We start from the raw sequence: 12,940 nt of genomic DNA, 5'->3' as shown, positions 1-12,940 counted from the left end.
TGCTCGAGCCATCCTCGAGGCTCAAAAAGCTATGATTGCAGCTCTATAATTTGTGGCAGCTTCAGCTATATCGGGCCTGTTTACTAAAGTATTTTATACCAATTTTATAATTATTGCTACACTTCTCATGCTCTTGCCAATCAGTCAACTCCCCTCAGATCTATTCATTCAAGCGATTGTCTGGGAAGGCAGTAACATGAGAAATGCACTTAATCTAGTTTCAGAGACCGCTCATTTTGTTCCTCTGCTGGCTCTCCGATTTAGTAAGAAGAGCCAAAGAGGATTGCCTGGTATGGTTTTGTTTGGGGGGGTTGAGCTGCTCTCCCAGCTAAACCGGGAGAGTCACCCCAGATGCTGCTGCTGCTTCCCCATCTTACTTCTCATGGAGCTCATGAGAAGGATTGGGAATTTAGAACAGAGCCATACCACCAAACGTAAATTAAGCAAATCTGCCAAATAAAAGATTACTTGTCTTCAATTTTGACTTGGGTTTTTCCTGACTTGAAAGGTCCTGACTGAACTGTGTCTTTGTGCTTGCTTGCCTTGTTTTGGTTTACCCTACCTTGTCCTGCCTTGTCTCTGGATTACCTTGCCCTGCTCCTCTTGGATGTCTTTGTTTTCTGTCGTGCCTTAGTCTGTATGTTGTAGATTCTCTGTTCTTTATTGTTTTTGCCCCCTTGTGGGAAGTCTTTGTTTTATTAGGTCATTGTTTTGTCATAAAGTCTTTGTGTTATGAAGAGCCTTGATAAGGATGTGAGTCAATTTAATTTAAAGCATTCTTTTTCCTCTAAAATGACGGGTCTGTGATTATGTACTCACTTTCATGTTCGTCCAAACCCTTTTGTTCTATGGATCATAAAGCTATTGATAGTCGCATTTTTTCATACATTAACTTCAAACGTAACCTATACATTTTGTATGTCGCAGTAACATCAAGACTGATATGATCAGTTTTTTTTCCATTCCATTTTCTACCGCTTATCCGAACTACCTTGGGTCACGGGGAGCCTGTGCCTATCTCAGGAGTCATCGGGCATCAAGGCAGGATACACCCTGGATGGAGTGCCAACCCATCGCAGGGCACACACACTCACTCATTCACTCACGCACTCACACCTTATTTTTCCAGAGATGCCAATCAACCTAACATGCATGTCTTGGACCAGGGGAGGACACCGGAGTACCCGGAGGAAACCCCCGAGTCACGGGGAGAACATGCAAACTCCACACACACAAGTGCAAACTCCACACACACAAGTCGGAAGCAGGAATCGAACTCCCAACCCTGGAGGTGTGAGGCGAACGTGCTAACCACTAAGCCACCGTGCCCCCCATGATCAGTTTCATTACAAAATTAAGTTATCTTCAAAAAAATTAAAATAGGCAACATGACTAATTTAACTAGATGTTTTAGTGCTGACTTGTCCTCTCAAGAGACTTGCCAATGTTCATTGTCATTGTATTGAATGAAAATTCAAGTGGCATGTTGAAGTTTTGAGTGGCATGTTGTTAAACACACTATGTCGTTAAACACACCTTAACCAGCTAATCAAGGTGTTCAGGATCACTGCAAACTTCCAGTGTATAACTTCATGTGTTGAATCAGATTGGAGTTAAACTCTGCAATAAATTTTTGGCCCTCCAGGAGTAGGATAAAACACCCCTGATTTAAGTGGCTTGAGCATATTACGTTCACTATGAAATATTATTTTAGTGTTGAACAAAAAGGTAACAAAAACTGTTGTTGCATCACATCACTGGTTGTTTACCTTTTATTACAAAAATTGTAATAAAAGGTATGCATTGTTCTGTGTATTTTTAATCATAACATGGACACCTGGTTTCAAAGCTGATTGGGTTAAGATTCTGCTTTAAACAATGGCCATCTTTTTTACACACTTTGTCTATTAAGAAAGACCGTTTTAAATGTTTAAATCGTTTCCTATGTACACACAAGTGTAATACCATGCTCTTTGACATAATTCCTTGCATTGGAGCAAAATTCACAAAAAAAATTAACATACACATGTATGTAACTTATCGGACTATATGGTGGAATCGGACATCAAATTACTTTGTAAACCTGGCAGAGCATATTCATAACAGAAGTGTATCTGACACTCAGTAACGATATTATGTTCAATTACCTGTGGACCTTGTCCGGGATTTGCAGATGACGGTTAAAGTCCAACTCCAGGGATATGCCGCGAGTCGCGTATGAAGTGACGTCAACACCATCTTCGACTGATTGGCTAGAGGAGGAGCTGTCAATCTAGAACTAGTGGACCAATGGTGACGCAAAAGCCCGCCCTAATTACCATGAAACTCGAACTGCAGTTTTTGGAAAAGCAAGCGCAGAACTTGGAAAAACAAGCGAGGAAAAAATAACGTATGCGTAGAAAAAGTTTAAATATTAGCAGAAAATATCAAAGGACACGAAAATGAGTAAAACAACCAAGGAGAACATTATAACAACTTTATATATTAATTTTGTCCAATATAATTTAAAATATGTTTAAAGTTCTGATTCACGGTTTAAATTTTTTGATTTACGCTTATTATACTTTTAAATAGCCTTGATGCCCGATGACTCCTGAGATAGGCGCAGGCTCCCCGTGGCCCGAGGTAGTTCGGATAAGCGGTAGAAAATGGAATGGAATGGAATACTTTTAAATATGCCCGCAATACTTGTGGCAGGATTCTGATCCCATATATGTGCCTTACTTTCTTGTTGTTTAACCTCGTTGAAAGTTGTATCATGTCTTATGCTGTCTTATGCTGATATAAGTATCTGTTGGTCTCCATCTCAAGGTTCCTAATGATGTCAAGGGACAATTGTTTTGATACTGTAATATCGGATTGTTCGCAGGAGGAATAACAATGTCTGGTTATTTTCCACTCTTGTGACAAATGTTACCTCCAAATGTTACCTCCATATAAATATTAGTCCTTAATACAATAAACTTTGGACTCTGATTGAACTAGACTCCTGTGTCTGTGTCAAACTTTGTCTCCAGGCCTGCAAACTTAGTGTGTGTTACGTCGACCAGACCCAAGACAAGGGGACATAAGAAATAATATTCTTACAGAGGGTTAGAGAGCATAAAGAAAACAAAGGATTGAACGAATAAAGCTGGTACTTTATCCGTTCTACATTTTACAGACAACAAACCAAAGGATGAGGACTGCAGCATTGCTGGGCCTGCCTTGGTACATGCAAGAGATTTCTTCAAAATTCATAAAGATTTGCAAGGTGAACTGAAACAAAGGAGAGTTATTTGCACTATTTTGGCTCCAAGATGGATCTGTGCATAGAAAAACTTGCACGTGTTTGTGTGAGCTGTTTGCTTAAGTTTTTTTTTCTTGTAATTTTATATATTTGCAGGAGAATTCTTTGTTTTTACATGTAATGTATTTATTTAAAAAATAAATGCTGAGAGCTTCAATTTAGCAGTTGTGTTGATTTCATAAAAAATCCGGATCCAGGTAAATCCAGAACTTTTTGTCAAAACAAGTAAAGTCCATTAAAATCAAATAGTTAGGTTATGGTGTTGAAGAAAAATTACAATTTTATGTCAATTAGACTTGATTCACGGTTGTGAGAACATGACAAGTTAAGTTCACATAATATGTTTTTAAGTCGACTTAACTAAAAATTCTAAATACTCATTAATTGATGCAGGAAGTTGGCTCAATTTACTGAAAGTTGTTTCAACAACTACAAATAAGTTGAGTGAACTTAATGAGACCTAATGTTTGCCGAACTTAACTTAATCAATGCAACAAGATGACTTGACTTAGTCAAGTTGGGTCAACAAATTATTTTTTACAGTGCAGTGCCAGATTCATTAAAAGAGAACAAACAAGAGTAAAGGGAAAAACACTGAAAACAAAAAGTATAAGTTTCAGAAAATATACAAAACATATTTCCTAAAGTATCAGAATTTATATCTTTTTTAGGTTTACTCATTCATTTAATATTGCGAATTCAATTCCACTCACGTTTGGATGTCAAACTAGGGTTGTCATGGTAGGGGTGTGCGATCTAGAAAAAAAATCAAATCACAATTTTTTTCTAAATAGATCACGATTCACAATTTTATCCTGGTTCTTTTTCAAGTTGGTTTTAACACTAATTTGCAATTTGCAGAGCTAAATTACAGCCAAACTAATGTCCCCGTATAAAAATATAATCTTTACCATTTATATTTTAATCAAGTTAATATTAACGCAAGTGCAAGTGTAAATCAGCTGTTATCAGCTTTACATTTTGAATTTTGTTTTTTATTTTGTTGCGGCACTCGGAGGAAAGCTGTGTAATGGCCGTGGAGGAAAAATATTTGCGGCTGGGTATTTCGTAATGTGGATCTACGACTTTGAGCAGTCTTTTAAAGCCCGCATTTTCCACAGTCTTTACGGGAATCATATCTTTGGCAGGTAAAATGTTACTGTGTCTTAGCGCTTGCTCGTTCTGTCATACAGAGTTCCTTTCTAAAATGCTTCTTTCGTGAAAGTCGTTTGTTTAAGCCTTGTAGTTTCTGAATGCTTGGTTGTACCCGATTTACTCGCACGGGGTCCCTTTATAATTTGACTGTCGGCATACTTTTTCGGGTGCTTTCTTTTGAGGTGGCTAAAACGGTTCACTGTGTTGACATCCGACGTGCGAATCTTATCATTGCAACATTTGCAAATAACTGTTGTTTGGGCCGTGTCAGTTGTGGAAAACCCAAACTAAAAACGGCCAGCAGATGGCGTGAATTTTCCTCTGAGTTACAGTGTGTTCAGACCAAACGCGAATGAAGCGTTAAGCGCGAGTGATTTACATGTTAAAGGCCTGTTTATAGTCGAGCCTGGCTCCGCTTCGCGAGCCTCCGCTGTCCGCGCGCAACTCCCCAAACGGACGAGACGTTTATACTTGACGCGTTCGCCGTTGAGATATTCTTTGAAACGACAGGGGGCGCACAAACGAAATCGTCCTGTAAATCCGTCTTGTGAAGCAGATGTGTGTGATGGACGGGGAAATGCATTTCAAACTATTGTTTGTTGATTTAATATATATACAAAGCGAACTTCCGCTAACTCCGCGATGACGTCATATTTGGCGCACCCAGGCGAACTAGCGACTGCGTCGAGTATAACCAGCCCTTAAAGCTCCAGTATGTAATAATTTTGTAATAAAATTTCAGAAAATAACTTGCACAGTGTGATATATTTCCTCCAGTTGTGTACTTACAATATTTCAAAAGTCTCTAAAGATTTTTTATTTCAGAGAAATTCCGATTTTAAATAACTGGCCGTCCCGGAAAAGAAATGTCGCCTCTCAGTGACGCAATGTCCGCTCTATACTTTGTTCCGGTGTAGACCAGAATATCACATGGTCAAATGCGGAAGTGGTTGTTATGGATCACGATTACTCTTTGGCGAGTTTTGAAGTGCCAGTAAAACGGAAGGATACACATAGACTGTGTGACAAACGGAGGAATAAAACCAGGATAAATATCGGCCAGGCGTTTTCGAGATGGAGAGAGCTGCGCGACAATCTTGGACTTGACAGAGACTCTGCTCTCGCGAGTGTATTGATAGACAGGTAAGCAAATCAATTATTTATTTTAGAACGATTGGTTTGAGCACGTTAAACAACACGGCATTAACCATAAACACGTAACACTGCACAACATTAACCCAACAAATCATTTAACAAATAGCTGTAAGTTGTAACGGGATAATATAGCATAACATTTCACGTTCCTTGCAGTTCATTAATTATGATGACATAAAATAATACGATCAGATATACAGGTAATACAAAAACAAATAAATTACCTCATCCGTGATCATGATTCGTTTATCCAATTTAGATACATCGCTATGGCGAAAACGCATTTAAAACGACATCTCCCATCGTCACCTGCTTCATAACGTCATCAAGCTTCGCCTTTGTTATTGTTGGAAATGCGCCCTCTTGTGGTCAAATACCAAGGTTACATATTGCAGCTTTAAGACAACGCAAAGACGTGAAAGACTTACTTGCGGCGCGATATGCTCGCGCAAGTCGCATTTGATCTGAACACACAGTTTGTGAATCATTTAAACAACTCGTTCAAATCGCCAATTTGAATTATGAACTCTTCCGAGACATTCAAAACACACATTCATTTTGGAAATAATCAACGCAAAAAGGCAGATTTAAGAGTTCAAATAAATATGAATGCACATATGCAACATTAACTACGGTACTACGATACTACTGTTTCAAAAATCGCGGGTATTTTGAAGCTTTTTCATCGCGATACAACCGTAGCACCGGTACACCGTGCAACCCAATGTCAAACCCTTAAAATAAGAAATCAAAGGAAAACAAAACGTCTGGTTAATAGATGCATGGTGATATGTTGTATAAAAGTACATGAGGTGATTTAATGATTTTAGCCTTCTTAACTCACCTAAATTCTACCTTTTTTGTAGCTCCCTTCAGAAATGTTGAAATCTCGACGTTCTCTTCTTTGTGTTATTTTGTCACTCCTGAAATCAGAGAACAACTTTTTGACCATATCGGTTTACGATAAAACATCAAAACACGCTTTAATTAGTTGCAGCACAATTATTTGCTCCATGTTAGTTACAGAACGTTACATCGTGTCTTGTTTTGTTCTTAAGTAATATTTTAGTCTTGCCGTTGTTCCCCCATCGTGGGTTTTTGTTTGCCTTTAAGTAGAGTCGTTTATGTTTATAAATAAATCTGTACCCTTTCAACTTTGTGCCTGCCTCCATCTGGTTTCTTCCCTGAGATCTCCCCGGAGATTAATGACAACATCGCACATACATGCATCCAATAATCCCTTGACAACATTTACTAAACTATCAAAACATCTCATCTACAAAATAAAGACGTTATAAGCCCTAACAAGCGCAAGAGATATAGAGTTAACGTTAGCCTCTTCTGAAAACTGCGAAAAGCCGTTTATAACGCTGTATTTAAAGGTGTTTTACGGCGCCCTGAAAAGCGGCGTGTTTTGCGCCGCTGTCTTGCTATATGACACCGTAAAAATGCCGTTTTGGTGTCATAGAGCCCGCGTTATTTACGTTGTTTTGTCCGTTGTATAGTGAGCCCCTCCCGCTGATTTCCATAGCCAGTAAATTTGACCAATCACTGATGAACTGAGCCAGACTAGAAGATCAAATTCACCATGGAATTGGTAACGGTTAACTAATTAGATCTACGATGGCGAGAAGAGACTTTATTTTGCGCTGCAACCGAACATTAAATGACTGCAGTCGGCAGTTAACAGAGGATAACTGGACCCAATGTGTTTCAGTCAACCTTAGTGAGGTAAGGATTGCGTTTTTTAAGGTCTTCGCTGCTGATGCCATTAAGCTAAGTACAGTTTTTGTTGAATGAGTGAGTTGGTAAAGGCAATTCTCTGCGTAATAGCAAACAATAGAAATGGCATTTTAGTGCTTCTGTAACGTTCTTTTACTAGTATTTGACGTAATTTTAATTGTAGAATGAAAACAATGCAGAGAAGTGTTCAATTGGCAAGAGGGGGGCTTGCCAATGTACCTGCAGCAGATGGATTACTCCGTGACACTTTATAGCTATAATAGTTTTACAAAAATAGTTTAAGAACAAACCTTTTTTTAACTTGTTCACTATTGTTTTGTTTCAGTATTTGTTACAATACATACAAGTTTTGACATTATTTTTACAGAATGCCTTAGAACATAATTTTAAACTAAAGATGGAAAAATGAACTATGTATGTAAATATATTTTTAAACTAAGTTGTCATGGGTATTGTTTAAATAGACTATTAGTAAAGATTACAATCATTACAATAATTTCTATAAGTCACAATTATTTATTGTTATTGTTGCAGCCAGTTCCAGTTATCAGGCTCCCCTTATCTGTAGCGGAGGTAGATGAGCGCCCTATTGCAGCATCACTAGAGACTTTCTATTCTGAAGTCATGTGTTTTTTCTCTGCCTTCAATAGCAGAGATTCTGCATGTGTCTCTGGCTACAGTTAAACGACACATGAAGTAAGTTACTAGATGTAGGTCACATTTGTTCTAAAATATGTACATGAAATGAACATTAATCTTTCTAAATCTAATTTGCACTCAAGTCATGCTTTATCTCAATTCATGTATTTCCTGGTTATCAAACACATGGCCTTTACTTGAATATATATTATCCATCCTACTTAAGCCACAAGACATTTTTTATTTTTAGCAATTATTAACATTATCTTGATAATCAGCTATTTTAATGTTTGCATACTTGTTTCTCCAGGAAGTTCAATTTGAATCATGCTTCTTACCAAGGATCAACAGGGACTTGACTGCCTTCACCCGGCAATGGAACAAACATGGGTTGAGAACAGAAGGACATCAGACCCCCATCCAGATTTTTGTCAGAGGCTGCTTGGAGCAATGCAGGACGTCTGAACAAGGACAAACCACATCAGGAAGGCAGGGGGTAGCAATGGTTCTCTCTGGCCAGAGAGAGTAGCAGTACTACAAAATCGCTACACTTTGGACAATGCGACCTTTGAACAACTTGCGGCACAATTTGGTGGTGCACGAGGTAAACTTGGACTGGACATATTTTGTAATGTTTTGTCTTTTTTGGCTCCTCATAATCAATAGTATATGACAAGTTCATCACAAAATAGAACTAATTGTATATAGCTGTAGGTTGTATATTGTAATTTATTTTTAAAGGACTAAACAGAGCTAACCTTGTAAATTTACTAAAGAGTATGTTCTAATATGATATGTCTTTTTATTTTGTCTCACCAAAAAACATCCAAAGTTTTCAGATTTTGTTCACCTTTCAACATTTGTATAACCCCAATAAATGCTTATGTAGCTTTTATAATAACATGTAAATATGATTTTGTGATAGTAATTTTAATTTAATGTCAATGTGAATCAAAACGGGTTCTATAATGCTGGTAAAAAATGGCCCAGGCCCCACACCAAAACTTTTTCTCATAAACTTATTCTTTGACCATCAAATCCACTTAGATCCTGCCCCATAATCTTTACCAGAACTGTAATAAAATTCAACAGATTCAGATGTTTGCAAAAACATTAGAAAAGTTACAAACATAATAAATAAATAACAAACATAAATCTAATTTGGTTAGCAATGGGCTCTGTGCATGCTTGACTTCTGAATTTCACAGGGAGAACCCCAGGCATTTTACTCAAGCATGAACTTAGTCATCTTGATTTAAGTATTTTAAGTGACAATGAAATGACAACAAAATGTTTATCTGTGCATGTTGTTGTATCACTGTTGACGTGAACGTGACTTCCGCGTCTCATGGTCAGAACCCTTGGCAGTTTCTGGTTGGGGAGACTTAAAGCAGCACACAGCAGTGTTATATAAAAGTGCTGTTCTACCGTATTTGAATGTTATAACGAAATGTTTCCAGAGCTTTCCTGTAGCTCAGTGGTAAGAGCATTACGTTAACAACGCAAGGTTGTGGGTTTGATCCCAGGCGATTGCACATACCTGTGTAAAAATGAATAGGATAATACAAGTTGTAAGTGGCTCAGGATAAAAGCGTCTGCCAAATGCATAAAAATGTTTAAAAAAAAGTTCCCTTATGAACGTATCATTTCAAATATGGTAGAACCGCTCTTCAATATACCACTGCTGTGTGTCGCAATGTCCCACTGTTCCAAAACCGGAAACTACTAAGGGTTCTTATTGGTAGACATTTCAGAATTTTTTATATCTATGACAATTATCATCTCAATTTGACTTAAAATACTGAAATCAAGTTGACACCTTTCCAAAACCAAGAGATCCTTTCATTGCAGTGAACAGAAGTTCTTTGAATTCCTCTTCTTTAATCACACTTCTTGGCAGGTAGAGTGTCAGGGCACAGGTTGATGCACAGGGAATTCTTCTGGTTGGCTCTTCTTGTTCATAAAAATCAATGTGGCACTTTTGCTTAAATCCCAGTGGATGGATAGAATCTGCAGCAATGACAAACGCCAAAAGATCCTCAAAAGATATGGCCACATCTTCTTCTGTGGATGTTGGCAAAACAGAACATGTTAAGGGCAAGAAGCAAACATAAATTAAATTACAAAACACCTTTAATTGACATTAGCCAGCACTCCCACTGGAAGACAGTCTCCTCCTCCAGGTCTTGCCTGTTGCTCCCTGGTGTACTCCAGACAATGTCAAGAAGGTCTTTGACATCATTCCTTTTTAGTTCACCTCGTGTTGGTAAACAAGGGGAGGAAAGCCGCAGAGTTGGTACACACCACCTCCCACACACGGCCACAGGAGTTAATCCCCGCAGTGAACTGCTGGATCATACTTGCCAATACACTCAGAAAAAAAATTATACTGTGACTTATAAAATCCCTGTTGTTAAGTCAAGGTCCTGGATAGTTATACAATACAGAGTGTGTCAAAGCGTCTTCAGTGAAATAAACCCAATACCTATGAATCTTTAAAAAACCCTGATCCCAATAGGAGCCCAGAGGTAAACACAGTATGTGTTGAATATTTAGTAGTGAACACTCACAATCATCATCCGTTATTAACAGATAAATCTACATAAAGCTGTAATTTTATATTATTACACTAGAATATTTTTTCCTACAACTATGAAATAAATGTTTTGTAAAAATAAGTACTTTTCATGTAGTAAAAGCATGTCTTACAAATAAACCACTGGTGAACGAAATATCTTTCCCAATACCCTTATTTAGTGCTTCCTTACATAAACGGATGGATTGATTTAACGACTTACATTCACCATACTGACAAAAGTATTGGGAAAGCCTCTCCAAATGAACATTTTAGACTACTTTAGTCATTTAAATGAGCACCAATCTTAACTGTATAGCATGTTATGATATTCTGTGGAGTTATTATATAGCGCATGTATGAAACAACATGTACACTCTGAATATGGACACTACTAAGGATCCAACATAGTGCACCTATTTGGAGATGGAGGACATTTTTGAGACAGCTGAAACTCACAGTAAATGTTCTTTAATGCCCATAAATTGTGGGTAGATCACTAAATGAGGCTATGAAACTGCTAGGCTACCAACAGTCACAAATCCAGTCTCCTAGAGAGCTCCTAAGGTCTCTCAGTTCCTCTGCAGGGCTGCACCTGACAACCTCCAATCATAAAACATTTATTATTTCAGTTGTTGAAAACAGTGGTTGAAAAGAAGCACAACTACATCAGATGGCATGTTTACTCTAGTTATCTTTGTCACCTTTTCTGCAATGTCACATTCTAAGAAATGTACAAGATCAAACATGGTGAGGTTGCATTTCTGGCATTGCCTGAAATCGCTCTCATTTTCTTTTACTTCTTCCCCATGTAGTGGACTCATATTTTATTCACTATATAGGGTGGTTATTCACTATGACGGAGTGAATGAGGAAAAGGTAAGATGCAGCACTACACTTAGAGTGCATCTGAAATCGCATTCTGTGACAGTACGTTATGAATTTGAATAAGTACCTACGTATAAGCCGTTAAAACAGTTGGTTCTATATAGTTTGAGTGGGAAAAGTACGAATACATTTGGGACATACTGCGTCCGCCATGTTTTATGGTCATGTGACCCGTATGCTCTTAGATCTATGACGTACTAACAACTCAACTCAACTTTATTTATATAGCGCTTTTTACAATTTTCATTGTTACAAAGCAGCTGTAGAAAAAACAACTAAAGAAAAACAACTAAAGGCATATACCTGTAAAAACAAGAAAAAGGTGAAAACAACAAAAGACAGACATACAAATGCTCCACACACACACAATATACATACTAACACACATTGACATAGACACACACTCGCACACACGCACAGTGAAAGCACACATTTGAGATAAAGAAGAGAGAACCACAGGTCAAATATTAAACGGACTATAAATTCTTATATGCAATATTAATTATGTCTAACTTCTAAATTCTGAAGCAGCCCCCCCGGCCAGGCAAATAGTGCAACACAATATGCAAACGGTGGCGAGGAACCCAAAACTCCAATCGAGAAAAAAAAACTCAGGAGAACCCAGGTCCAACCAGGGGATTCCAGTTCCCCTCTGGCAAAGCTCAACAGTGCTTGCACAACAAGGCTAAATAAAAAATAAATAAACTTACTAATAAGGTAAATTATAGATTTAAGATTATCATTAACAATCTAATAGCAATCTTATAGCATAACAACAACCTAAACGTTGATAAAAACATAATTTATTCACAAGAAATTCCTTTATTAGCATTTCTATTAAAAACGGACGCCCGCCTTGAAGTTTTCCTCTTTATTTATTTGATTTACTTTCAATATTTGACCGTTGCTCAGCTCCCTTGGCTCCACGGGACTGATAAGTGTTGCCTACTACTTTTTTAGGAAGATTTTTTTTTAAGATATACTATTTATGACTCATACTCCTTTTCGTCTACTATACAGTATGGAAGTAGGTGATTTTGGACACAGGCTTAGAATTTTCACCGGAAAGAGTAGATCGTCTGGGGCCGTATTCACAAAGAATTTTAAGGCTAAAAGTAGGTCCTAACTGGCGAATTTAGGAGCAACGCCTAAAAATAATGGGCGTGTCACTCCCAACTTTAGGACTCCTAATTTTTTTCACTAAGGGTAATTCACAAAGCATTTTAGCCCTAAAAGTAGCACCTAAGTCTGGGACAGCTTAAAAGAAGTCGAGATGACTCCTAACTCACGAAGACCTATTCACAAAGGATCTTAAAATGGCCGTGCGACGCAGTGTATTGGAGACACTTAATGACACGGAGTTAATACAAAGATACCGCCTTAACCGTGAGGGAATACTGATTGTTGTGGATCTTGTGAGGGATGCAATAACAGCGCCAACTATTCGCAACAACCCAATCAGGGCCGAATTGAAATGTTTGACAACACTTCGCTAC

Source organism: Triplophysa dalaica, chromosome 6 (genome assembly GCF_015846415.1).
Source record: "Triplophysa dalaica isolate WHDGS20190420 chromosome 6, ASM1584641v1, whole genome shotgun sequence".
Classification (NCBI taxonomy): domain Eukaryota; kingdom Metazoa; phylum Chordata; class Actinopteri; order Cypriniformes; family Nemacheilidae; genus Triplophysa; species Triplophysa dalaica.
This window is presented reverse-complemented; position numbering follows the sequence as displayed.